We start from the raw sequence: 27,152 nt of genomic DNA, 5'->3' as shown, positions 1-27,152 counted from the left end.
CTGCTGATTCATGCCCAGCCTGGCGCAGCATAGAATGCATTGCGATTGATTTCCCATTGGTTTCCAGCTCTTTGTGGTCCCAACAGAGGAGTATTCAGACACAATGCACATAATTGATTTATTTTTATTTTTTTGTTAGGCTTTAGTACGGTTATTAGTTAGCATTAGAACCATATTGTTTAATGTGAAAATGATGTATATTTTTACTGCTGAATGCTTTATTTTTTTAGAAACCAGGAAAGCATTTTATTGTTTTAAAATGCCTAGCTTGTCAATATTACAATTGAGTGCAGTGTGTTTTAAAGGTTGTTAATGCAATAATTGGGGCCCAAAGCCCCATATCATCCTCCTTGTGTTTTTTAATGTTACCAATATCTCGTTGCAGATGACTGGAATGAGCACAAGATGTATGTGTGAAATGCGTCCACATGACCATAGTTTGGTGTCTTTGGTGTTATCTTTGTGAAACAATATAAAAGGCAATCGGAAGTTCTGGATCTGTGGTCATTTCTTTCTTCCTTTTGACTGGAATGATCCAGTATGGCTGGGCTGCTGTTCGATCTAAAGTAAGTGAAGGGTACACATTCTTTTTTCATTTTATACATTTATTTTTCTTTAAAGATGCATTTAGCCTTTAACTCCAGGGCACGTTCATCCCATTGGTGGTCAATGGGCAGCATGTCTCCCCTTGGTGGTCAATGGGCAGCATGTCTCCCCTTGGTGGTCAATGATGGGCAGCATGTCTCCCCTTGGTGGTCAATGATGGGCAGCATGTCTCCCCTTGGTGGTCAATGATGGGCAGCACGTCTCCCCTTGGTGGTCAATGATAGGCAGCACGTCTCCCCTTGGTGGTCAATGATGGGCAGCATGTCTCCCCTTGATGCTCAATGATGGGCAGCACGTCTCCCCTTGGTGGTCAATGAGGATTCACTATTGAGTTGGCCCACCCCTTTGCAGCTACAACAGCTTCAATTCTTCTGGACAGGCTGACCACAAGGTGTAGGTGTGTGTCTTTGGGAATGTTTGACCATTCTTCCAGGGAGAGCATTTGTGAAGTCAGGCACTGATGTGGACGAGTAGGCTTGGCTCGGGATTCTCTGCTCTAATTCATCCCAAAGGTGTTCTATTGGGTTGAGGTCAAGAATCTGTCCAGCCCAGTAAAGCTCCTCCATCCCAAACTCGCTCATCCATGTCTTTTATGGATTAGTGACAGGAGGGAAGTTGGGGCTACTTCCCCAGGATAGAAGGGTGAGGCATTCACATGTAGTATCAACAAAATTCCAAGCTTCCAGGAATAGGAATTTCTCCAACTTTAGACAAGGCAGAGACCCCAAAAAGAATTGGAGGAGTACTCAGGCCACGTTTCTAAAGGCAAATAGAGAAGCCTCTCCAATAATCAGGAGGGGACAAAGTCCATTTGACAAAAGGCCACTGCAGCCAGGTTGAAGAGGTTTGCGGAGGTATCAAGCAGTCGTTGCGAAGATCCGTGGGTGGTTTCTACAGTCCGTTTTACCCATTTTTGGACCTTCCAAGATGTGCCCCCATAGGACTCGTTAGTTCTAACAAAAAGTCCAACTTCACAGCAGAAAGCGGAAGCTCGAGGGTGGAGCTTGGAGATGGTGGAGGAGTGAGACACACGCTCTGGGAGCCCTGACCCTCCACCTGGTCATTAGACGGTGATCGATTACCTGGAGTGCTAAGCCATGAGGCTGTAGCCTACATGCAGTAACCTGCACAGGGATGAATAGAAGAGAGAGGCAGAGGAGACAGACAGCACAGCCTGAGATTGAATTGTTTTTCCCCCGTACACGAGCCTCACGGAGACAAGCAGAGCCTGATACAGAGAACGCTGAGGGACGAGTGGTGCACGTGACACACCAGGAAGTGAGAGCCGGTGTGGTCTTCCTCCACTGTATCAGCAGAGTGTGACATGGAGGAACAACATGCTGAGCACAAGGGACAGAAAGGAGGGAGAGTGGGAGAGCTGGACCTGAGAACATTACTACAAGCTCTCCCTACCCGTGCAGACCTGCTGGCATTACCAACTCGAACGGACATGGAGGCGATGGTGGCCCGTTTGGAGGAGATGCACTGCAGAGAGCTCAAGGCAGTACAGGCAGAAGTTCAGCAGCTGACAGAGAGACTGGTGAGTGGGGAGACCGCATGGTCCTCCCTGGAAAACCGAGTTTACCATCTAGAACAGGTACAGAATGTACAATCCTCCCAGGTCTCTGCTATGCAATTACGGCTGGAAGAGTTAGAAGACCGCAGTAGACGTCAGAACTTACGGTTTAGGGGGGTCCCGGAGGCTATAGGACGGGATATGCTGCAGGCTACAATTTCTTCAATATGTGAAAAATTAGCTGGTCCCCTCTCCCAACCTTTGGAATTTGAAAGAGTGCATAGAGCCCCGGGTCCCCCGGTGACAAACACAAATAGACCAAGGGATGTGATATGTCGTTTTTTCCGTTTTGCACAGAAGGAGTTAATAAGCCGTAAGGCTTGGGAAAGTGGAGATTTAGAACAGAACGGGGCCTTGGTGAAAATACTGCCTGATCTCTCACGGGCCACCCTGCAGCGCAGGGCAATGTTGCGCCCACTTTTGGATAAAATCAAGATGATGGGGGGGTCCTATAGGTGGGGTTACCCCATCGCGTTAATTATAAAAAAAAATTCAAAGACATTTACCTTGCGATACCCGTCGGAACTCCCGGAATTATTTGCCTTCCTTGAAGCGGAGACGTTTGGGATACAGAACTGGCTGCAGCCAATAGTAAACACTTTAAGAAATAAGGTCGCTAGTAGAGAAAGAAGACCATGTATTCCAGAAAAAGATGGACTGACAAGAGAAAGGACAATCTCACTTTAAATAGAAGGGAAGATATGGGATTCGGACGGGATGCCTCTCTATTATGGTCCCCTTTTTTTTTTAGCTAAAAGGGGTTGCTCCCTCCGGACCCCACCCTTTTTTTATTTTTTTTTTACTTCCCCTTTCCCCGGTTTTTTTTTCCCCTTGGGGAGGGCTGGGTGGAGCGGGTGTCTCGGGGGGGGGGTTAAGGGGGGGATTTTTTCTCTCCTTTGTCCCCCCCCCCGGGGGGCACTCGGGGTGTTCACCCGGGCTCTCCCTGAATTCAGATATCACCCCTTTATATACCCGAGATGAAGGAAGGAACCCGCTTTTTTTTTATTTTTTTTTTTTATTATTGATGTCAGTGGGTACGCACACACAGATGTGTGTTTATAGGAATGAATAGGTTGGTTTATATACACGGGGAAAAGAAAAAATTCCAGAGTGTAATGGAAAATATAAGAGGAGTGGTATTATTGTTTCTATTGTAAATATATTATTAGATTGTAATTATGTTATGAAATAAGGAAACTAGCATTGTATTCCCTTTTTTTTTGGGGGGGGGGGGGGTTGGTTTTTTGGTGTGTTGTGTGTTTTTTTTTTTTTTTTTGGTATGGGGGGTTTGGTTCATTTGGGGCAGGAAAATGGAGGTAGTAGGCGCACAGAGAGTTTTTTAAGAGGGAGAGGTGGGAGGTGGTTACACTGGAAGGGGGAGTATATAGGGTATTTGGGGAAGATATAACAGGGACACATTTGAGGAATGTTTTTTTTTTTTTTTTGTGTTTGTTTGCCGTGAAAATTAATATTATATTACTGTGGTATCACTGTACAATTCGATGGTGTCTAATAGAAATGGCACCCCTATTTAAAAAACACATGTTTTTTTTTGGGGGGGGGTTTAGGAGGTGGGGGGGGGGGAGAAGGCAATGGGTAAAGAGGGGTGGTGGGTTTTTTTTTTTTTTTATGTCAATGAGTGCGCACACACAGATGTGTGTTTATAGGAACGGATAGGTTGGTTTATATACACGGGGAAAGAAAAAATTACAGAGTGCAATGGAAAAATATAAGAGGAGTGATATTATTGTTTCTATTGTAATTATATTATTAGATTGTAATTATGTTATGAAATAAGGAAACTAGCACTGTATTTTATTTTATTTTTTGCATAATTTAGGTGGCACTATACAACTTGGTATGTGTATATGGAATATTAGGGGGGAATATTCTGATAAAGTTTTGAAATATATGGAATAAACGGGAAAAACAGGAAAATCTGGAGGGAAGATATAAATAATAAATAAGAGGGGAGAACATACCAGATCTGTTCATACCGACAGCTTAAACAAGATGGGAACTTTAGGGAATCTAAGATGGAACACACGGTAACGGTAATTAGGAGGAAGCAAGAGAGAGTTAGAAAGGGGAAAGGGTAAGAATGAGGAATGTGGGAGAAGATTATCACTACCCCTTGGGGGATGGTGGGATGGAAGATGCAATGGGAGGAGGGGAAGGAAGGCAGGCATGTAGGTATAGGTAAAAAGGCGAGGTAACATGGAAAGGTAGCCCTAGATGGGGGCTATAGGACTGGGTGGAGGGGACTGGGAACAGAGCTCTCGGTTCTGTGCCAAATCCAGGCCGAACCCCAAATTAGGTTTACACCCACCTGAGCCAGACGGTCGGAGGCTCAGAGGGGGGTGTCTCTCTTAGGGGTATTTGGGTTTCCCCTTTTTTTTTTTTTTTTTTTTGTGTGTTTTTGTTTTTCTGTGGGGTTTTTTTTTTTTTTTTTTTTTTTTTTTCTTCTTCTCTCCCTCTCTCTCTCCTCCCCTCCCCCAGGATGGAGGGGATAAGGGTGACCTCTATGAATGTTAAGGGACTTAATGTCCCTGAAAAAAGAAGGATGTTATTAAATGATTTGAAACGTCATCGTACAGATGTAGCATTTGTACAGGAAACGCATTTTAGGACGGGTGGACTCCCCTTACTTCAGAACAGATTTTTTCCCTGTGTTTATCACGCACACAATCAAGAAGCAAAATCTAAGGGGGTGTCCATTCTCATATCTAATCGGATATCTTGGTCCCTTTTGGACAAACAAGTGGATGGGAATGGACGCTTCCTATTTCTTAAAGGCCATATTGATGGAGTAAAAGTAACTTTGGCTACGATATATGCACCAAACATACAACAAGATGCTTTCTTAAATAAAATTTTGAGAAAACTAGCAGAATTTGTAGAAGGAAAGTTGATTCTGGGAGGAGACTTTAATGTCTCCTTGGACCCCGGAATGGATACCTCTATGGGCTCATCCTCAACCCCAGACGGTGTTAGGAAGAGGGTCAAACGGGAGATGCAGGAGATGCAGTTGGTAGATGTATGGCGGATTTTCCATGCAGGAGAAAAGGATTATACTTTTTTTTCCAACCCGCATCAACAATACTCCCGTATTGATCCATTTCTTGTGCCACACTATCTACTCACGTCGGTAATAGAGGTGACGATAGGAAATATAACCTGGTCAGACCATGCACCGGTTACATTGCAGATCTCCCTGTCTAGCCCGGCTCGCTCCTCGGGACGTAGTTGGCGTTTGAATGAAAGTCTGCTACAGAAAGCAGATATACAGGAGGATATTATAAAGGAAATGATGGCATACTTTCAGACCAACGACACCCCGGGGAGCGACCCGGGCATGATATGGGAGGCACATAAGGTGGTCATGCGGGGGATTTTGATTAAACATGGCTCCCAAATGAAAAAAGCACGAGAAGCGCAGATAATAAAAATATCGGAAGAAATTCAAAAACTTGAAACGCAACATAAGAAAGTACAGACACCACTCCTAGGGAAAGATTTGGCACATTTGAGGAGGCAGATGACAGACCTTCACCGCTATAAGGCGAAAGCGGTGATACAGGCAGGGAAGAGAACAGGGTATGAACTAGGAGATAAGTGTGGTAGAGTGTTAGCGGGGAAGCTTAAGGAGAAGGAGAGGACAATCTATGTACCCAATATAAAGGGAAGAAATGGACAGCTAATTACAATGCCCAAAGATATAGCGCAGAGGTTCAAAGAATACTATGCGGCCCTCTATAATCTGACATCCCCTTCCTTCCCCATGGCCAAAGTGGAGGACTATTTAGCCTCAGCAGGTCTTCATAGATTGCCCTCTCCGGTCCGTAACAGCTTAGAAATCCCAATAACTGTTGAAGAACTAAGTGTAGCAATAAAATCAGTCAAAAAAGGGAAGACACCAGGTCCGGACGGATATACAATACAATATTATAGGAACTTCTTTTCAATATTAGGCCCACATATGGTAAAGGTTTTCAATGCGCTTGGCCGGACTGCCGCACCCCCTCCGGATATGCTTAGGGCACATATTTCGGTTATTCCAAAGGAAGGGAAGGACCCGGCGGAGTGCGGCAGTTACCGGCCGATCTCATTGCTAAACGTGGATTTAAAACTTTTCACTAAAATATTGGCCTCCCGTCTACAATCGCACTTACATCAGCTGGTACATTTGGACCAAGTAGGGTTTATCCCCTCACGTGAAGCGAGAGATAACGTAATCAAAGTATTAAACTTGGTACATTTTTCCAACCTAACAAAAACCCTGAGTGTCTTTTTAAGTACGGATGCAGAAAAGGCATTTGACCGAGTCAATTGGAGATTTATGTTTGCGGTATTAAGACACATGGGGGTGGGAGAGGTTATGCTACGGTGGATTGCTGGGATATATGCCTCCCCACAGGCTTTAGTGAAGGTAAATGGAGTTTTTTCAGAACCATTTAAAATCTCAAATGGAACCCGCCAGGGCTGCCCTCTCTCACCCCTATTGTTTGTCCTTTCATTAGAACCACTATTGAATAAAATCCGACAAAACCCAGATATCCAGGGACTCCAAATAGGGGGGCATAACTACAAAATATCAGCATATGCGGATGACCTTTTGTTTTCCCTATCCAGACCACACATCTCCTTACCAAACCTTATGGAGGAAATCGTAAGATATGGGGAGATATCAAATCTAAAAATAAATTATACAAAATCGGAGGCAATGGGGGTAGCTCTGCCTATAGGGGTACAACAGACTATACGGCCTAATTATAGCTTTAAATGGGTGAATGTAGCACTTAAGTATTTAGGTACATATATACCAGATAAGATGGAAAAGACTTTTAAAGTAAATTTCCCCCCCGTTACTACAGGAAATTCGGGTACTATTAGACAAATGGAAACAGGGATTACACTCGTGGTTCGCCAGATGTAATATTATAAAAATGAACATACTGCCAAAACTGTTATATCTATTTCAGACCTTACCTATAGATATTCCAACACCTTTTTTCCGCCAGATAGATACTCTTTTCACTAAATTTATATGGGCAAACAAACGTCCAAGGATCAATAGAAACATCATGAGAGCTCCTAAAGGCTACGGCGGCCTGGCAGTACCAGATATGTTTAAATATTACCAGGCAGTACACATTGGCAGAGCGATAGACTGGTGTAGACATACAGAATCTAAATTATGGACAGAAATAGAACAAAAATGCAGTTCAATACCCCTACGCAGAGCAATCTGGTGTTATACAACATTACCAGAATCGCTTAAAAAACACCCACTTATAGGTCCAACGTTGCGGATAGGGGCTAAGATCTGTCGAAATCCTCAATTCTCTACAACAAATTCACCACTATTTCCCATTCTGGGTAACCCTAGTTTTTTACCGGGAATGGAACCAGGAGCATTTCAGGGGCTTATAGAAAGGGGCTATACACAAGCATCGCACTTTCTACAATTGGAAACATGGCCTTCGATCGCCACATTGACGCAACAAGGAGGTCGATATGAAATACATTTTTGGGAGGCATTACAGTTGCGACATTTTCTTCAAACACTAGGACCGGCGACGAACTATCAAAGACAACTGACAAAGTTTGAGATATATTTTGAGGAGAAAGAGCCCCTTTCACGGGTAATCTCTAAGATATATGAATTGCTGAATGCCCCTCCAGAAGGTTTTAAAATGCCTGGAATTGAGAAATGGGAGAAAGACCTGGGAAAGACTTTTTCACCCACACAACGGCAGAAGATTATATATCTGGCATTGAACTCATCGATCTGTTCGCGGACTCAGGAATCTAATTATAAGATATTGACGCAGTGGTATTATACCCCGTCAAAACTCTGTAAGTTCTTTCCAGAGGCTTCTGACTGTTGTTGGCGGTGTAAAAAGGAACGGGGGACTTTGATGCATATATTTTGGCAATGCCCTAAGATAAGACAATATTGGCTAGAAGTACAAAAGATCTCTCAAAAATTTACATCATACCAGATCCCAGAAGATCCGGCCTTTTTTTTGCTTCACTGTACAGAAATACCTTTACAAACATATAGGAAATCGGTGATATGCCATCTAGTTAATGCAGCTAAGGTAGGCATTGCACTCAGATGGAAAGACCCCAGACCACCTTCAATTGCAATGTGGCTAAATAGAGTAAGAAATGTAGGTGCCATAGAGGACTTAATTCTCTCTGCCCAAGATAGAAAGGATCAATATAATGAAACTTGGAGATCTTGGAACTCTTTTATGAATTCTGAGGAAGGGAAGAATCTTATGGGGAACATAGCAGAGGAGTGAGTCCGCACGTACTTGAATGCGTTTGAACCCCCCTATGGGGGCTGGGAAGTACTTGTCTCTTGTGGGGGGGTGAGGGGATAGAGGAGAGGGAGAGGAGAGGGAGAGGAGGAGGGAGGAGGGAGGGGGGGGATGGGGGTAAACAATAATAATAATAATAATTTCTTATTTTTTTTTTATATATATATATATATATATATATATATATATATTTATTTATTTTTTTTTTCTTTTCCTTTCCGTTAGTTGGGCAACGGGAAAATAGATAAAAGATGAGGGACGTCTGGGGGAGTTATAACTGGGGGAAATAAGAATTATAATGGATAAGAATGGAATAGATAGATAATATATATAAATTGGAATATGTAATGTGTAAATGAAATAATTTGGTTTTATTTATATAAAAGAAGAGGAAAATGGATTATGCTCTATAGGATATAAGATATATTTATGTGAGAAATGAATGTCTTTGCTCCCCGTAATTGTTGTTCCACCCCTCTGGACTCATGTGATATGAATAAAGAAAGTTTAAAAAAAAAAGAAAAAAAAAAGAAAGCGGAAGCTCTGCAGAAATATCTTCACCTTCTTGTAGTACAACAGGCAGTTTTACCGGTCCCTCCCTCCGAGAGATTCATGGCATTCTATTCTCCTCTCTTCCTCATCCCCAAGAAGAGTGGAGAGTGGAGACCAGTGGTGGATCTGAAGAGGTTAAATCGTTTCATACAGCTCGACTCGTTCAAGATGGAATCCTTGCAGACGATCATCCAGATGGTCCAACCAGGAGACTGGATGGTATAGGTAGACTCGCAAGATGCTTATTTCCATGTTCCCGTGTTACCAGCGTTCCAAAGATTTTTGAGAGTGGCAATAGGCTCAACACATCTCCAGTTTCAATGCCTGCCTTTTGGCCTATGCAATTTCAGCCCTGGCACCTTCGAGTCTTTCACTTTTTGGATGACATTCTACTGCTAGCGTCCGATCAAGCCCAGCTACGGGGACCACAAGGAGATTCTTCTGAGGACTCTGAGAGAGTTTGGATGGTAAGTAAATACAGAGAGCCTCCTAACCCCTACTCGGGTGATGATTTACCTGGGTGCTCTATTCAGCACCAAGGCTGGTACAGTGCGCCTCCCTCCCCAGAAGGTGAAGGCGATTGTTCAGAAGATGGTCCACGTCAGATCTCTCTCCCACCTGTCAGCCTCAAATTGCTTGAGTTTAATCGGGACCATGGCGGCTTGCCTTCCAATGTTACCTTGGGCTCATTGGCATCTGAGGACTTTTCAATGGGGCTTTTTGACGCAGTGGAGGAAGAAGTCCCTATGTCAGAGAATATCAATTTCAGCTTCTATGAAGAGAAGTCTCCTCTGGGGGGTCAAAGGAAGACCTCATTTCAGACAGCAACGAGTGGGCAGTGCACCCATCAGAGTTCAGTTGGATCATGAGTCTGCAGAAGCCACCAGAAATAGATCTCTTTGCTTCTCCAATGAATGCGAAGCTGCCGAGATTTCCATCCCGTCTGCCTCATCCCCGTGCAGAAGCAGTAGATGCCCTCTCGAGTCCGTGGCGATGCGAGACCGCATATGCGTTTCCCCCCAGACCCTTGATCGCAAAGTTTTTAATCAGATTATCAATGGAGCCAGTCAGAGTGATAGCTATTCTGCCGTACTGGCCGAAGAGGCCGTGGTTCTCTTGGGCAGTAAACCTCAGCGTATGCCCCGCCGTTCAAGATCCCAGTGTTCCCGCAGCTTCTCTCACAGGGGAAATTGGTGCACCCAGCTCCTCACAAACTGAATCTACATCTTTGGATCTTGAGCGGCAGAATTTCCAGTCATTAGGATTCTCAGTGGGGGTGATTTCTACTCTCCTAAAGGCTAGGAAACCTTCCACGAACTTTATCTATTCTAAAATATGGAATACATTTAAAACATTTGCAGAAAGTAAGCAGTGGGACCCCACCACTCCATCCACCTCAGTAGTTTTGGAGTTTCTGCAGAATGGTTTAGATCTGCGGCTCAGTTTAACCAGTAGAGACCCGCACTATAGCCAAATGACGGCTACAGCGTGGACCTCCTTTGCTGGGACGACGTCTATTGACGTCGTCCCCTGCACGAGCAGCCTGAGGGGCGCACGCGGCGCGCTCTGTGATCGGCGAGTCTACAAGACTCGCCTGATCACGGATCCGAGCAAGGGGTCGATCCCGACCCCTTACCACGTGATCAGCTGTCAGCCAATGACAGCTGATCATGTGATACAACGGAGCCGGTAATCGGCTATTTTTCTTCCTCGCGCTGACAGCGCGAAGAGAAAAAAAAAAGAGCCGATCACCGGTGGCCATGATCGGGACATTAGTCCCGAACACGGCCAGCTTACCAGTACCCACCTGCCCCCTGCCAGTGCCACCTCTAATAAAAAAGGGGCCCTCCATCAGTGCCACCCAGCAGTGCCCATAGTGCCACCCAGCAGTGCCCACAGTGCCACACATCAGTACCCACCGTGCCACACATCAGTGCCCACAATCTGCCTCAACAACGGTGCTGCACCCCAGTGCCACATATCCGTGCCCATCAGTGTCATCTACCAGTGCCCATCAGTGCTGCACATCAGTGCCCAGCAATGCCACGTATCAGTGCCACCTATCAGTGCCCATCAGTCCCATCTATCAGTGGTACCTATTAGTGCCAACCATCCGTGCCATCTTATCTGTGCCCATCTTTGCCCATCAGTGCCGCCTTATCTGTGCCCCTCAGTACTGCCTTATCTGTGCCTATCGGTGCCACTTTATCTGTGCCTATCGGTGCCACTTTATCTGTGCCTATCGGTGCCACTTTATCTGTGCCTATCGGTGCCACTTTATCTGTGCCTATCGGTGCCACTTTATCTGTGCCTATCGGTGCCACTTTATCTGTGCCTATCGGTGCCACTTTATCTGTGCCTATCGGTGCCACTTTATCTGTGCCTATCGGTGCCACTTTATCTGTGCCTATTAGTGTCGCCTTAACTATGCCTATCAGTCCCACCAGTGCCGCCTCATCAGTGCACTTCAATGAAGGAGTAAAATGACCTGTTTGCAAAATTTTATAACACTATTAAACATGATTTTTTTATTTTTTTGCATCTTTTTTTGTTTGTTTAGCAAAAAATAAAACTCCCAGCTGTAATTAAATACCACCAAAAGAAAGCTCTATTTGTGGGAAAAAAATTATAAAAATTCCATTTGGGTACGGTGTTGTATGACCGCGCAATTGTCATTCAAAGTGCATCAGCGCTGAAAGCTGAAAATTGGTCTGGGCAGGAGGGGGGTTTAAAGCGGGAGTCCGCCGGGACTCCGCGTTTTATTTTTTTTTGTTAAAAGCCAGCAGCTACAAATACTGCAGCTGCTGACTTTTAAAATAAGGACACTTACCTGCCCAGCGCGCCCGCGATGTCGGCACTCGAAGCCGATCTCTAGATCGTCTTGTCGGGTGCTGCCGCCGCCATCTTGGGTATGGGAATCAGGAAATGGAGCCTTTCGGCTTCATTTCCCGGTTCCCTACTGCGCATGCGCGAATCGCGCTGCGCAATAAGGATGGTCCCCGCTGCCTCTGGGATCTGTGTGTTTCCCAGCAGGCAGCGGGGCACTTGCGGAAAGGGGCGGGCACTTGCGGAAAGGGGCGTAACCTACGCCCCTTTCTGCAGAGAGCTATCCCGGAAGTGGGTGCAGAATACCTGTACTGTACAGGTATCTGCACCCCCCTCCCCCCCGAAAGGTGCCAATTGTGGCGCCGGAGGGGGGGAGGGTTCCGATGAGCGGAGGTCCACTTTAGGGTGGACCTCCGCTTTAAGTGCCCAGTAAGCAAGTGGTTAAAGTGGTGCTCAGGCCAAAATTACACTTTTTAAATAAAAATACCCCTATAATACACAAGCTTAATGTATTCAGTAAAGTTGGTCTGTAAACTAAGGTCCGTTTTGTTAAGGTTGAATATATTTTTATTGTGTGCCAGACAGGAAAAAATAACAGATTTGTAAACAGGCAATTGCATCATATACGTCGCCTTGACATCAAATAAGGCACAGCATTATAAACAGGATGAAGAAAAAAAAAGGGGGGGGGGAAGCAGAAGAAGCGGGTACATCAGGGAAAAGGAGAGAAGGGGCAAGGGGGGAGGCATAGAAAGCCATTAAGAGTAGAAAGAGAGAAGAGTAGGGTGGGGAAGAACAGGGGGCAGCACAGCATCCGCATTAATAGAAACAAACATGTACAAATTACGCATTATTGTTATGCACTCACTTCACATCAGAAATGTTTAGCACAAAAGTTAGCGGTAATCAGTTAAGGTTTGGCCGCTAGGCCACCGATGGTCAAAATAACGACACCCTCCTCCATCCGATCACGGCAGGCAGCCTGCTCATGAGAATGTAAGGTTGTTTAGGAATAATTCCGTCTGCGAGTGGTGTCGCCAGATGGACCACAACATGGTAAACCTTTCATAAGCGTCATCCGCCTTCGCCAATTCCTCCATGAGCATAGTGTCATTAAGGATATCCACCCACGCTGAAACAGGGGGGGTGGAGTCCTTTTTCCAGTATAGGGAGATGGCATGATGAGCCGCTGAGAGAGAAAAAAGTTCAGGAGACTGCGTTTCTGCGACCGTATCGACCCAGGGAGAATGGATAAAAGTGCAGACAGAGGCGATGGAGGCAAAGAGGTCTGATACATGTCATTATAAATCGCAAAAATCTTACCCCAAAAAGGGCGTATTCTATCACACTCCCACCAAATATGAACGTATGATCCCTGTGCTCCGTGACAGCGCCAACATCAGTGGTTGACGGAAACATCCTGTGTACTGAGACCGGGACCCTGTACCACCTCGAAAGTAGTTTATAATTCTTCTCCTGTGTAAATCCTGACCTGGAGGATTGATGCGTATGGGTAAAGGAGGTAGACCACTGTGCGGGGGAGATCTCTAAGTGCAGGTCTCTGGACCAGTTGTCTGTGAATGCAGGGAGAGTAGCATACAATCGGGTTTGGACATCTTTATAGATGAACGATAGGGTATGTCTTGGGGTTTGAGCCAGACTGCAGAGATCCTCAAATGGTGTGAGCGGTCTATGTGTATTACCGGAGAGATGGAGATCTCTGCAAATCTGGGTCAGCGAGATAGTAGTGAGCCAGTCAGTCTTTACATTGGACTGGGGATGTGGAGGGGGGCGGAACTGACCAGTAGTAGGATGAACAAATTGATTGGCTGTGGGCCAATGTTCACGGGTATAGTTCCCACAATGTTGCTTAGCAGCAAGGGCTGGGAGGACCGGATTGTCGAATAGGGGTGTTAACGGACCAGGATCTGTGGACAGAGCATAAGTGACAGCCTTAACATACCACAATGTGAGAGCCGCCCTTGTCAGAGGGGAGATCCCCTGCATCATCCGGAACCCGGCATGATGCCCCCACATTAGGGCCCGTAGGTCCACCGGGACCATGTCTTGTTCAATTAAGGTGGAGGGTTTAATGCGAGGTCTCGGGAACCAGTCCAAGAGTCGGGATAGTATCGCGGATGTGTGGTACAGTCGGAAATCAGGGAGGCCTGCTCCCCCTCTGAGTTTGGGGGCATTTAAAACCTTATGTTTAAGTCTAGAGGGGTGGTGTTGCCACACAAACCTGCCCACTATGGCTCGCAAAGCTAAAAAAAAAGGAAGTCGGTAGAAGGATGGGAAGAGTCTGGAACAGATATAACGCCCTCGGAAGGACATCCATTTTAATGACACTCATCCTCCCCCACCATGATAGCTTGAGAGTGTGCCAATTCTCAAGAGAGCGCTTAATGGAAGTCAACAAAGGGCTAAAGTTGAGAGCGTACACGTCATGAAAGTTAGCAGGGATTTCCGTACCGAGATATTTGATCGACCGAGATTGCCACTTAAAGGAGAAGCGTTGCTGAACAAATTTTAGGTCAGCCGGTGGTAAAGATACATTTAAAGCTTCCGTTTTGTGCAGATTCAGTTTGAAATTACTATAAGCTCCAAACCGATCAAGCTCCTCGAGTATGGCAGGGAGGCTAAGACGGGGTCGAGTAACATACAATAGTAAATCATCTGCGTAGAGAGATAGCTTACGGGGAGCCGAAGGGGTGTCGATCCCATGAATAGAATGATTATTTCTGATGGCTTGAGCCAAATGTTCGACAGTAATCGCAAACAAAAGAGGCGATAGGGGGCACCCCTGTCTGGTGCCGTTCCGGATCCCAAAAGCCTCCGACGTTTCCCCGTTAGCCAGGACCCTGGCAGATGGATTCTTGTAAAGAGCCATAATTTTGGCGAGCATTCGTGGACCCAAACCTATTTGCTGCAGGGAGGCCTGGAGAAACATCCAGTTCACCCGATCGAACGCCTTTTCGGCATCGCAAGGTCCGTTTTGTTAGGTTTTTACAGCATTTTGAAAGTTTATAAACTAGCAGCAGACTGTGGCCATCTTAGGTGTGGGCATCTGAAGCCAGACTGTATTTCTTCCTGGATTTCAGCCTTGCAGATCTCGCACATGCTCAATGCTGCACAAGCAGTGAAATAAGTTTCAGGTCAGGTTTCCATGGCAACGGCAGTGTTAGAGGAAGTTGCCACCCATATCTATGCAAACCCCTCCTCCCTCCAGGAACCAGTAAATATACTGCATGTACAAGAAATATTATTCAAGAAACACACACACACTATATATATATATATATATATATCGTGTTCTGTACATATACACACACACACACACACATATCTAGCCATGCTGTTGGAGTGGGACATGGCAGGTTGGGAGAGCGAGTCTGCTGTAATAGCTATGCCCGCAAAGCGCAAGCCTAACTCGACCGTAATTAAGGATGGGGGGGGGGGGGAGAAGCAGAGGAAGGGCAAAAAGCACATTGTCCTGATGTGGGGTGCGGTTTGCTACGTACACCATTTTGTCAATGGCGGTAAGGGGAGGACGCTGGACAAAGGAAACGCATCAGCCTCAAACATCCACCTCCAGAGTATACGCGCACGCACGCACACCTTAAAAAAGCATGGCCGGAAGCTCCTTTCCATTGATTTGAGGAGCAGCAGTAATAATAAATTGGTGTTCCCGAAAGGCCGCAAAGCCCACTCATTTTCAGGGGGGAGATGCACATGAAACCCGATGACCGCTCAAGATGGGCAGATGGGGAAAAGAGGGAGGGCACAGGCGCAAACAGCCATTGGCCAGAGGGAGAAGGGGAGCCTTGCAGAGAGCAGAACAACCCGGGGAGTACACGCAAGCAGCCAAGGGGGAGCAATATACATACCGATACGACGGAGGTAGCGGGTGCAATTAAGGAGAAAGATTCTCCCTCACCACGACACAAGGGCTCTGTCGGCCGGGCAAACGCAGTGACAAGGAAGATAAATGGCCTGGTCCCTTGCATCCTCGCTAGACATTTTAACACGCCGGACTCACCGGTATAGGATGGGGCTATCGCAACATACCCGGCGCACAGCTAAAAGACTACGTGGGCTCGATGGCCGGTCTGGGGTGACCACAGGATGTACATCATCCATCCAGGCTGTTGCCCAGCTGTCGATTGAAAATCTCTGCAGGCAAAAATCCCAGGAAAGAGATGAAAAGAGAGAGAAAAATAAATCAAGCTTTGGCACCAAAGGTTCCACAACCAGCAGGGTAGTGGAACTGAGTTGCCTGCGGCAGAGAGGCGGTTTGCTACCGGCTAGGACTGCCCATAGGTGGCGCTGTGTTCTTTTTAGTGTGTGCGTGCGTGCGTGCGTGCGTGCGTGCGCACGCCCGCGCCTAGTGTCCCCCTCTCAAAAGTGGTGCTGTAACCCTACGGTCCAGAAGAGCAGTGCTTGTCCATAAAAGGCAGAGGAAGTTACCTTAAGCTAACCTACTTGAACTAAATCACATAGATTGGATACTCACAGCTGTCTTGCGTGCACGTTGCTGTGTATGGACCACAACCCCTTTCACCTTCTCTGGAAAATTCACAAAACTACCAACAGCTTGTATGCAGTCCTTGGTTATCCTACTAACGTCTTTAACTTGCCTGAAAGAAAAAGAAAAAAAAAAGAAAAAAAATACAAAAAAGGAGTTACGACACGCCAAGTATCACGTTACCTCAATGTAAGTTAAATAGATGTCACGGTCTAATTTTAAGCCCATTCTGCTCGTGTGGCTGTATAGTACGATGTAAATAAGTCAAGACATTAGTATGTGTTACCAAAAGGCAAAGTGAAAAGAAAGTAGTAGCAGTAGTAAAATAAACCCAAGTGCTGCATTCATAGTAACCCCCGGCATTGATAAATAGCGCCTCGGATTGGCGTCTCAAGGTCTGGCATCGGGCTCAGAACTTAGGAGCTATGGCAGTAGAGAGGCTCCCACCGACCACCTAGGGAAGTACAGAAGCCGGAAGGTGACGTGGGCTCATGCTAGGTGAAGAGCCTACGTGCCAACCGGTGTTAAACCAGAGCTCCTGGCGGTAGTTGCTGGGTTTTGCTGCAGGTAAGCACCAGGTCACAGCCCTCGGGGATGCCATGCACAGAGAGGAGAGCAAGCAGGGGTCCGGAAGCAGATCTAGCAGGTAGGGATCGAGCAGATGCTCGGTCTGCAAAATGAACCAAAGGTCAGTCATAAGTGGTTGGGATAAAGCAGAAGCATAGTCAAGAAACAAGTCAAGGTTAAGTAATGGGTGGTAGGTAGCAAAGCTACAGGAGGCACGGGGGGGGGGGGGGGGGGGAGTAAAAATAGCGAGGTATGGCATGCGGACGATGGCAAGTGCTGAGACACGGCAGAAATAGGAAGTTCACGAGAGGGGGAATGGGTTCAATAGAAACACGGTTCACGGCGAGATCGTTCAAGAGAGCACTCTGGTATACTCAGGGCAGGGGCAAAAGACAATGCCGATGGGCCATGGACAACAGACATCGCCAAAAACACTGCACGGGTGGCAGGTTCAGACCTGGATCCTGACAGCACGCCCTCTGCAGCACAGGGGAACGGGAGGCAGGCAGCACCGGGGGGGTGGAGAGCAACGGGGGGGCAACGAGGAGCACGGGGGGGGGCAACGAGGAGCACGGGGGGGGGGGGCAACGAGGAGCACGGGGGGGGGGGGCAACGAGGAGCACGGGGGGGGGGGGCAAAGAGGAGCACGGGGGGGGGCAAAGAGGAGCACGGGGGGGGCAAAGAGGAGCACGGGGGGGGGCAAAGAGGAGCACGGGGGGGGGGGGCAAAGAGGAGCACGGGGGGGGGCAGCGGGGGGCACTAGGGGGCAGAAACTAGCACAAGGGGGGGGGGGGGGCTGGAGAGCAACAGGGGGGGGGCTGGAGAGCAACAGGGGGGGGGGCTGGGGAGCGCACGGGGGGGGCAGCGAGGAGCACGGGAGGCAGCGAGGAGCACAAGGGGGGCAGGAGAGCACGGGGGGGAGGGGCAGCAAGGAGCACGGGGGGGCAGCAAGGAGCACGGGGGGCAGGAGAGCACGGGGGGCAGGAGAGCAAGGGGGGCAGGAGAGCAAGGGGGGCAGGAGAGCAAGGGGGGCAGGAGAGCAAGGGGGGAGGGGCAGCGAGGAGCACGGGGGGGCAACGAGGAGCACGGGGGGGGGGGGGTAACGAGGAGCACGGGGGGGCAACGAGGAGCAGGGGGGGGGGCAAAGAGGAGCACGGGGGGGGGGCAAAGAGGAGCACGGGGGGGGGGGGCAAAGAGGAGCACGGGGGGGGGCAAAGAGGAGCACGGGGGGGGGCAAAGAGGAGCACGGGGGGGGGCAAAGAGGAGCACGGGGGGGGGCAGCGGGGGGCACTAGGGGGCAGAAACTAGCACAGGGGGGGGGGGCTGGAGAGCAACAGGGGGGGGGCTGGAGAGCAACAGGGGGGGGGCTGGAGAGCAACGGGGGGGAAAGGGGAGCGCACGGGGGGGGCAGCGAGGAGCACGGGAGGCAGCGAGGAGCACAAGGGGGGCAGGAGAGCACGGGGGGGAGGGGCAGCAAGGAGCACGGGGGGGCAGCAAGGAGCACGGGGGGCAGGAGAGCAAGGGGGGCAGGAGAGCAAGGGGGCAGGAGAGCAAGGGGGCAGGAGAGCAAGGGGGGAGGGGCAGCGAGGAGCACGGGGGGGCAACGAGGAGCACGGGGGGGGGCAACGAGGAGCACGGGGGGGGGGCAACGAGGAGCACGGGGGGGGGCAACGAGGAGCACGGGGGGGGGCAACGAGGAGCACGGGGGGGGGGCAACGAGGAGCACGGGGGGGGGGGCAACGAGGAGCACGGGGGGGGGGGGCAACGAGGAGCACGGGGGGGGGGGGCAACGAGGAGCACGGGGGGGGGGGGGGCAACGAGGAGCACGGGGGGGGGGGCAACGAGCAGCACGGGGGGGGGGGGCAACGAGGAGCACGGGGGGGGGGCAACGAGGAGCACGGGGGGGCACGGGGCGGCAGCGGGGGGCACTAGGGGGCAGAAAGTAGCACAAGGGGGGGCTGGAGAGCACAAGGGGGGGGGCTGGAGAGCACAGGGGGGGGCTGGAGAGCACAAGGGGGGGGGGGCTGGAGAGCACAAGGGGGGGGGGGCTGGAGAGCACAGGGGGGGGGGGCTGGAGAGCAACAGGGGGGGGGCTGGAGAGCAAGGGGGGGGATGGGGAGCGCACGGGGAGGCAGCGAGGAGCACGAGGGGCAGCAAGGAGCACGGGGGGGGGGCAGCAAGGAGCACGGGGGGGGGGCAGCAAGGAGCACGGGGGGGGGGCAGCAAGGAGCACGGGGGGGGGGGCAGCAAGGAGCACGGGGGGGGCAGCAAGGAGCACGGGGGGGGGGGGCAAAGAGGAGCACGGGGGGGGGGCAAAGAGGAGCACGGGGGGGGGGGGCAAAGAGGAGCACGGGGGGGGCAAAGAGGAGCACGGGGGGGGGCAGCGGGGGGCACTAGGGGGCAGAAACTAGCACAAGGGGGGGGGGGCTGGAGAGCAACAGGGGGGGGGCTGGAGAGCAACAGGGGGGGGGCTGGAGAGCAACAGGGGGGAAAGGGGAGCGCACGGGGGGGGCAGCGAGGAGCACGGGAGGCAGCGAGGAGCACAAGGGGGGCAGGAGAGCACGGGGGGGAGGGGCAGCAAGGAGCACGGGGGGGCAGCAAGGAGCACGGGGGGCAGGAGAGCAAGGGGGCAGGAGAGCAAGGGGGGAGGGGCAGCGAGGAGCACGGGGGGGCAACGAGGAGCACGGGGGGGGGGGCAACGAGGAGCACGGGGGGGGGGGGGGGGGGGGCAACGAGGAGCACGGGGGGGGGGGCAACGAGGAGCACGGGGGGGGGGGCAACGAGGAGCACGGGGGGGGGGGCAACGAGGAGCACGGGGGGGGGGGCAACGAGGAGCACGGGGGGGGGGCAACGAGGAGCACGGGGGGGGGGCAACGAGGAGCACGGGGGGGGGGGGCAACGAGGAGCACGGGGGGGGGGGGCAACGAGGAGCACGGGGGGGGGGGCAACGAGGAGCACGGGGGGGGGGGGCAACGAGGAGCACGGGGGGGGGGGGCAACGAGGAGCACGGGGGGGGGCAACGAGGAGCACGGGGGGGGGGGGCAACGAGGAGCACGGGGGGGGGCAACGAGGAGCACGGGGGGGCACGGGGCGGCAGCGGGGGGCACTAGGGGGCAGAAAGTAGCACAAGGGGGGGCTGGAGAGCACAAGGGGGGGGGCTGGAGAGCACAGGGGGGGGCTGGAGAGCACAAGGGGGGGGGGGCTGGAGAGCACAAGGGGGGGGGGGGCTGGAGAGCACAAGGGGGGGGGCTGGAGAGCACAGGGGGGGGGGGCTGGAGAGCAACAGGGGGGGGGGGCTGGAGAGCAACAGGGGGGGGGCTGGAGAGCAAGGGGGGGGATGGGGAGCGCACGGGGGGGGGCAACGAGGAGCACGGGGGGGGGGGGCAACGAGGAGCACGGGGGGGGGGGGGGCAACGAGGAGCACGGGGGGGGGGGGGGGGCAACGAGGAGCACGGGGGGGGGGGGGGGGGGCAACGAGGAGCACGGGGGGGGGGGGGGCAACGAGGAGCACGGGGGGGGGCAACGAGGAGCACGGGGGGGCACGGGGCGGCAGCGGGGGGCACTAGGGGGCAGAAAGTAGCACAAGGGGGGGCTGGAGAGCACAAGGGGGGGGGCTGGAGAGCACAGGGGGGGGCTGGAGAGCACAAGGGGGGGGGGCTGGAGAGCACAAGGGGGGGGGGGCTGGAGAGCACAAGGGGGGGGGGCTGGAGAGCACAAGGGGGGGGGGCTGGAGAGCACAAGGGGGGGGGGCTGGAGAGCACAGGGGGGGGGGGCTGGAGAGCAACAGGGGGGGGGGGCTGGAGAGCAACAGGGGGGGGGGGGCTGGAGAGCAACAGGGGGGGGGCTGGAGAGCAAGGGGGGGGATGGGGAGCGCACGGGGAGGCAGCGAGGAGCACGAGGGGCAGCAAGGAGCACGGGGGGGGCAGCAAGGAGCACGGGGGGGGGGGCAGCAAGGAGCACGGGGGGGGGGCAGCAAGGAGCACGGGGGGGGGGCAGCAAGGAGCACGGGGGGGGGGGCAGCAAGGAGCACGGGGGGGCAGCAAGGAGCACGGGGGGGGGGCAGCAAGGAGCACGGGGGGGGCAGCAAGGAGCACGGGGGGCAGGAGAGCAAGGAGCACGGGGGGCAGGAGAGCAAGGAGCACGGGGGGGCAGCAAGGAGCACGGGGGGGCAGCAAGGAGCACGGGGGGGCAGCAAGGAGCACGGGGGGGCAACGAGGAGCACGGGGTGGGGGGCAACGAGGAGCACGGGGTGGGGGGCACTAGGGGGCAGAAAGTAGCACAAGGGGGGGGGGCTCGAGAGCACAAGGGGGGGCTGGAGAGCAACGGGGGGGATGGGGAGCGCACGGGGGGGGGCAGCGAGGAGCTCGAGGGGCAGCGAGGAGCACGGGGGGGGGGCAGCGAGGAGCACGGGGGGGGGCAACGAGGAGCACGGGGGGGGGCAACGAGGAGCACGGGGGGGGGGGCAACGAGGAGCACGGGGGGGGGGGCAACGAGGAGCACGGGGGGGGGCAACGAGGAGCACGGGGGGGGGGGCAACGAGGAGCACGGGGGGGGGCAACGAGGAGCACGGGGGGGGGGGCAACGAGGAGCACGGGGGGGGGCAACGAGGAGCACGGGGGGGGGCAACGAGGAGCACGGGGGGGCACGGGGCGGCAGCAGGGGGCACTAGGGGGCAGAAAGTAGCACAAGGGGGGGGCTGGAGAGCACAAGGGGGGGGGCTGGAGAGCACAGGGGGGGGCTGGAGAGCACAAGGGGGGGGGGGCTGGAGAGCACAAGGGGGGGGGGCTGGAGAGCACAAGGGGGGGGGGCTGGAGAGCACAAGGGGGGGGGCTGGAGAGCACAGGGGGGGGGGGCTGGAGAGCACAGGGGGGGGGGCTGGAGAGCAACAGGGGGGGGGGGCTGGAGAGCAACAGGGGGGGGGGGCTGGAGAGCAACAGGGGGGGGGCTGGAGAGCAAGGGGGGGGATGGGGAGCGCACGGGGAGGCAGCGAGGAGCACGAGGGGCAGCAAGGAGCACGGGGGGGGCAGCAAGGAGCACGGGGGGGGGGCAGCAAGGAGCACGGGGGGGGGCAGCAAGGAGCACGGGGGGGGGGCAGCAAGGAGCACGGGGGGGGGGGGGGCAGCAAGGAGCACGGGGGGGCAGCAAGGAGCACGGGGGGGGGGGGCAGCAAGGAGCACGGGGGGGGCAGCAAGGAGCACGGGGGGCAGGAGAGCAAGGAGCACGGGGGGCAGGAGAGCAAGGAGCACGGGGGGCAGGAGAGCAAGGAGCACGGGGGGGCAGCAAGGAGCACGGGGGGGCAGCAAGGAGCACGGGGGGGCAGCAAGGAGCACGGGGGGGCAACGAGGAGCACGGGGTGGGGGGCACTAGGGGGCAGAAAGTAGCACAAGGGGGGGGGGCTCGAGAGCACAAGGGGGGGCTGGAGAGCAACGGGGGGGATGGGGAGCGCACGGGGGGGGCAGCGAGGAGCTCGAGGGGCAGCGAGGAGCACGGGGGGGGGGCAGCGAGGAGCACGGGGGGGGGGCAGCGAGGAGCACGGGGGGGGGCAACGAGGAGCACGGGGGGGGGGGCAACGAGGAGCACGGGGGGGGGGGCAACGAGGAGCACGGGGGGGGGCAACGAGGAGCACGGGGGGGGGGGGCAACGAGGAGCACGGGGGGGGGGCAACGAGGAGCACGGGGGGGGGGCAACGAGGAGCACGGGGGGGGCAACGAGGAGCACGGGGGGGGGGGCAACGAGGAGCACGGGGGGGCACGGGGCGGCAGCAGGGGGCACTAGGGGGCAGAAAGTAGCACAAGGGGGGGGCTGGAGAGCACAAGGGGGGGGGGCATGGGGCGGCAGCGGGGGGCACTAGGGGGCAGAAAGTAGCACAAGGGGGGGGGCTGGAGAGCACAAGGGGGGAGGGGGGCTGGAGAGCACAAGGGGGGGGGGGGGGGCTGGAGAGCACAAGGGGGGGGGGCTGGAGAGCAACGGGGGGGGGGCTGGAGAGCAACGGGGGGGGGGATGGGGAGCGCACGGGGGGGCAGCGGGGAGCACGGGGGGGGGGCAGCAAGGAGCACGGGGGGGGCAGCAAGGAGCACGGGGGGGGGGCAGCAAGGAGCACGGGGGGGGGGGGGCAGCAAGGAGCACGGGGGGGGGGCAGCAAGGAGCACGGGGGGGGGCAGCAAGGAGCACGGGGGGGGGCAGCAAGGAGCACGGGGGGGGGCAGCAAGGAGCACGGGGGGGGGGCAGCAAGGAGCACGGGGGGGGGGCAGCAAGGAGAACGGGGGGGAGCAAGGAGCACGGGGTGGGGGGTAGCAAGGAGCACAAGGGGGGGGCAGCAAGGAGCACAAGGGGGGGGCAGCAAGGAGCACAAGGGGGGGGCAGCAAGGAGCACAAGGGGGGGGCAGCAAGGAGCACAAGGGGGGGGCAGCAAGGAGCACAAGGGGGGGCAGCAAGGAGCACAAGGGGGGGCAGCAAGGAGCACAAGGGGGGGCTGGAGAACACAGGGAGGCAGCAAGGAGCACTGGGGGGGGGGGGGGGAGGAGAGCACTGGGGGGCTGTATAGCCCAGGGGGAGGTGGAGAGCACTGGGTGAAAGGCTGAGGGTACAGGGGGTAGCGGTAAGAATGGGGCTGGTGAAAAAGCCAAGGGGAAGGTGGAGACCACTGGGGAGAGGGTTAAGCATGAGGGGAGGTGGACAGCACTGGGGGCTAGAGCACCAAGTGAAAGGCAGAGGGCACAGGGGGTGACAGAGAGTACTGGGGGCAGTGGTGAGAATGGAGGAGGTGGAAAGGACTGGGGGAGATGCCAAAAGGCGCAGAGGGAGGTGGAGAACACTGGGGGGGCGGCACAGGGGGAGGTGAAAAGTACTTGGATGAGGTGGAGAGAACTGGGAGGGGGCTGGAGAGCACTGGGGAGAGGCAGAGGGCACAGTGGCAGCAAAGAGCACATGGGGGAGGTGGATAGCCCTGGGGGAGAGGCAGAGAGCACAGGGGTCTCCGGTGAAGCTCTAGGCGTGTGTGAGCTTGCACCTGTTCGGCGCCAGGCTGGCTGTCCTGGGAACATATCCACTGCCCGCCACCAATCCCACAATGTGTGCTGCTCAGCGCTCCACTGTCACTTCTCCTCACACAGGAATATCTCACAACACTTGTCTAGGACTCCTGTCAGGTAGGTGGGTTAGTGTATGGGTCAGGTAAGTGGGTCAGTGTGTATGGGTCAGGTAGGTCAGTGTAATGGTTAGGTATGTCACATATTATAAGGGCAGGGCAAACAGGATGAATTAGGGGGGTGGCGGCAAAATTAGGTTTTGTCTAGGCCATCAACATTTCTTGCACAGGCCCTGCAGGTTGGCGATACAGTAAACCCGCTTTCCTGAACCACCGAGAGTTTCATCCGCAGCAGTCAGCCGTAGGGTCCCCTACCTTACTGCTACACGACTGAGCCAAAGATGTGCATCTGTCACCTGGTCTCAGGTGACCTGACACCACAGCAGTAAACTACTTCCAATGGCGGGGGGGGGGGGGGCACTCAAGACAAGCACAAAGAGTTGCTAGGGGTGCAGAAGGCAGTAAACCATACCTATAGCTCCCCAGAATGAGCTTAAACCCACGCCCACCCAAGTGATCAGAAGGATCGTGTTCGGGAGATCAGAAAGGGAAACGAGTAGACCCAGACACAAGGAGCTCGACTGTTACCTAACCTTACCCTAGAGATAGAAGCAGAGCCAAAAGCAAAGACCCGTAAACATAAGGAGGACTTAAGCAATGCTGGTCCTAGAGTAACCCCTGCTCTCAAAAGCAGGGTGGCATCAAACCCAAAATGGAGACAAAGACCCTCAGTATGCACTGCCCAGAAACTGGGCACACGTACAACCCAGGAGGGAGGGAGACAACTTAAGAAAACGCTGACCCACCACAGCAATGTGACCGCCTCAAGCCCACGCGTAGCCCGCCAAAACGGCAAGTTGGGGAACCAAGGAGAGAAGGGAAGGGGTTAGCATGGCCACTGACCAAACAGATGCTCCTCTCCATCAAATGGGGAGTGGGAGCAGCAATTGCAAAACGGTAAAGAGGCGATTCAGCAGACACAGAAATTACCCAAGCCCAGTGACACTCAGGGGGGCACCCCGGCCGAGCCACTGCTAGCCGTGTTGATTTAAACATGGATCAGTAGCCTGAACCCGCCCCCTTTCTCTACTCATTGGGTGACTGGCTTTGATTGAGCCAATGGCATCATGCTGCTGTCTCAGAAAATGAGGAGGGACGTACCGGGCAGCCAAGACACTCCTGCAACATCCCTGGATATAGATGGGCTCGTGCAAGTATTAGACTTTTTATCTTAATGCATTGATATGAAAAAAAAAAAAAAAAAAAAAATGACGAGGAAGGCATCGGCTGAAATGCATTGGCATTTTTTGTATGCGGCTATTGCTGGTGTGCAGCAATAAAGTCCATTGTTGAAGAAGCCATCGAGTTGCCGACTCACGTCTGTTATGCACATGTAGACACTGGCCGGTAAGGGGAGAATGCTGGGTGAAGGAAAAGAGCCAGCGTCACATCCTTCCGCCACGACACGTCGGAACATGCAAAACTTGGGTGGAAGCTATGCAATGCGAGGGCGTTTACTAACATTGACATGGCAGGCGCTGCTACCCACCAAAGTAGGTCGCACGGCCACAGCCTAAACGTTTGCCGAGCCCACCTGTGAGGGTCCAGACGCAGTACGCTGGCCATGGAAAGGTACCCCAGAGTATACCCCTGCCAATGCAAGCAGAGTGTCAGTAAAGCCAAATGTAGCCAAAGAACCTCAGTATGCTCCAACCAGCCGCTGGGTACACGTCAAACCTGGAAGGAGGGAGGGAGACCGCCCATGAAATACCGGAGCCCCCGCCGGCAATGTCACCGCTGCTGCCTACACAGAGGCCACCAAACAGCCAGTCCGGAACCAAGGAGGGAAAGAAAGGGGTTAAGACATGGTCACCGACCAGCCAGACGCTTCTCTCCATCGACTGGGGGGCAGGGTGGCAATAGTAAAAACAGGGAGTAGGTGACTGAGCAGACGCCAAACCGCCCCAATCCTACCGACGCTCAGGGAGAGGGGTGATATACATGGAGACTGAGTTACAATCAACTGGCACAAGAGGAGAGAGGGTGTGGATGCAGATGGCCATTGACTGGAGGGTGGAAAGGAACTCGCGGAGCCCACCACCACAGGGAGTAAACACAGCAAGGGGGAGGAATATAGATACCAGTACACCTGAGGTAGCAGGACGACGCTCTGTCAGCCAGTCAAAACCTCTGTTGCAAAGAAGATAGCTGCACGGTCCTATGCATCACCGTGAGACATTTAAGTCACTGGTCCATCATCCAAGCCTGTCGCCTCGGCCTGCCCGATTATCGAAAATATTGGCAGGGAAAACTCCCAGGAGAGAGATGAATGGGGGAAAAATAAAAAAATAAAATAAAAAAAAGCTTTGCCACCAGAGGTCCCAGCAGGGAAATAGTTCCTTACTCTTACACTACGAAAAACAGTTGCCGATGGCAGAGAGGTGGTTTACGACCCGCTAGGACTGCCCATAGGCGGCGTCGTGTTTGTTTTTCTGCCCAGTGTCCTACTCACAAAAAGGTAGCGCTGTAACCCTATGATCAAGAAGAGCAGCATTTGTCGATGAAAGGCAAGTTACCTTGAGTTACCCCTTGAAATAAAACACATAGATCAGATACTCACACAGGTGACTTGCATGATCATCACAGTATAAGGCTAACCCCTTGGACTTGTCTGAAAAAAAATTCACAAAACTGCCTCCAGCAGACATGCGTGCAGGTCCTGGCGTCTTGCTACACCTTTAAATTGCCTGAAAGAGAAATGAAAGAAAAAAAAAAGAAAGAAAAGATGTAAACAAAAGTTACAGTACCGCCACCAACACGATACCTCAATTTAACAGGTACAATGCTCCCGGTGTTTAAAATTTAAGCCTGCTCTGCTCGTGTTGCTGTAGAATACAATGTCACATGTCAATACTCTAGTATTGATTACCCAAAAAGGCACATTGAAAAGGAAGTAGTAGTAGTAAAAAGAAGACCACGTGATGCAGTCATAGTAATCCCCAGCATTGATATCAATGGATACATTGATAGCACCCTCGTTGGTGTGTCACGGATCAGGATCGGAGGTCAGGAGGTATAGCAGTG

At 53.5% G+C, this 27,152-nt stretch overlaps 1 long non-coding RNA gene across 1 annotated transcript in view; it reads left to right on the top strand.

Moving 5' to 3' along the window:
• Positions 1 to 27,152, top strand: part of LOC143959117 (uncharacterized) — a 125,042-nt gene that overhangs the window by 4,794 nt on the left and 93,096 nt on the right. The window contains exon 2 of the long non-coding RNA XR_013270179.1: positions 386 to 566. This is a non-coding gene — a long non-coding RNA (uncharacterized LOC143959117). The remainder of the gene's footprint in view (positions 1 to 385; positions 567 to 27,152) is intronic.

The sequence above is a fragment of the Lithobates pipiens genome, unplaced genomic scaffold (assembly GCF_037356315.1).
Source record: "Lithobates pipiens isolate NorthernLeopardFrog02 unplaced genomic scaffold, aLitPip1_a1.2 Scaffold_67, whole genome shotgun sequence".
Classification (NCBI taxonomy): domain Eukaryota; kingdom Metazoa; phylum Chordata; class Amphibia; order Anura; family Ranidae; genus Lithobates; species Lithobates pipiens.
The sequence above is the reverse complement of the archived record's forward strand: the minus strand, read 5'-3'. Positions and strand labels throughout refer to the sequence as shown.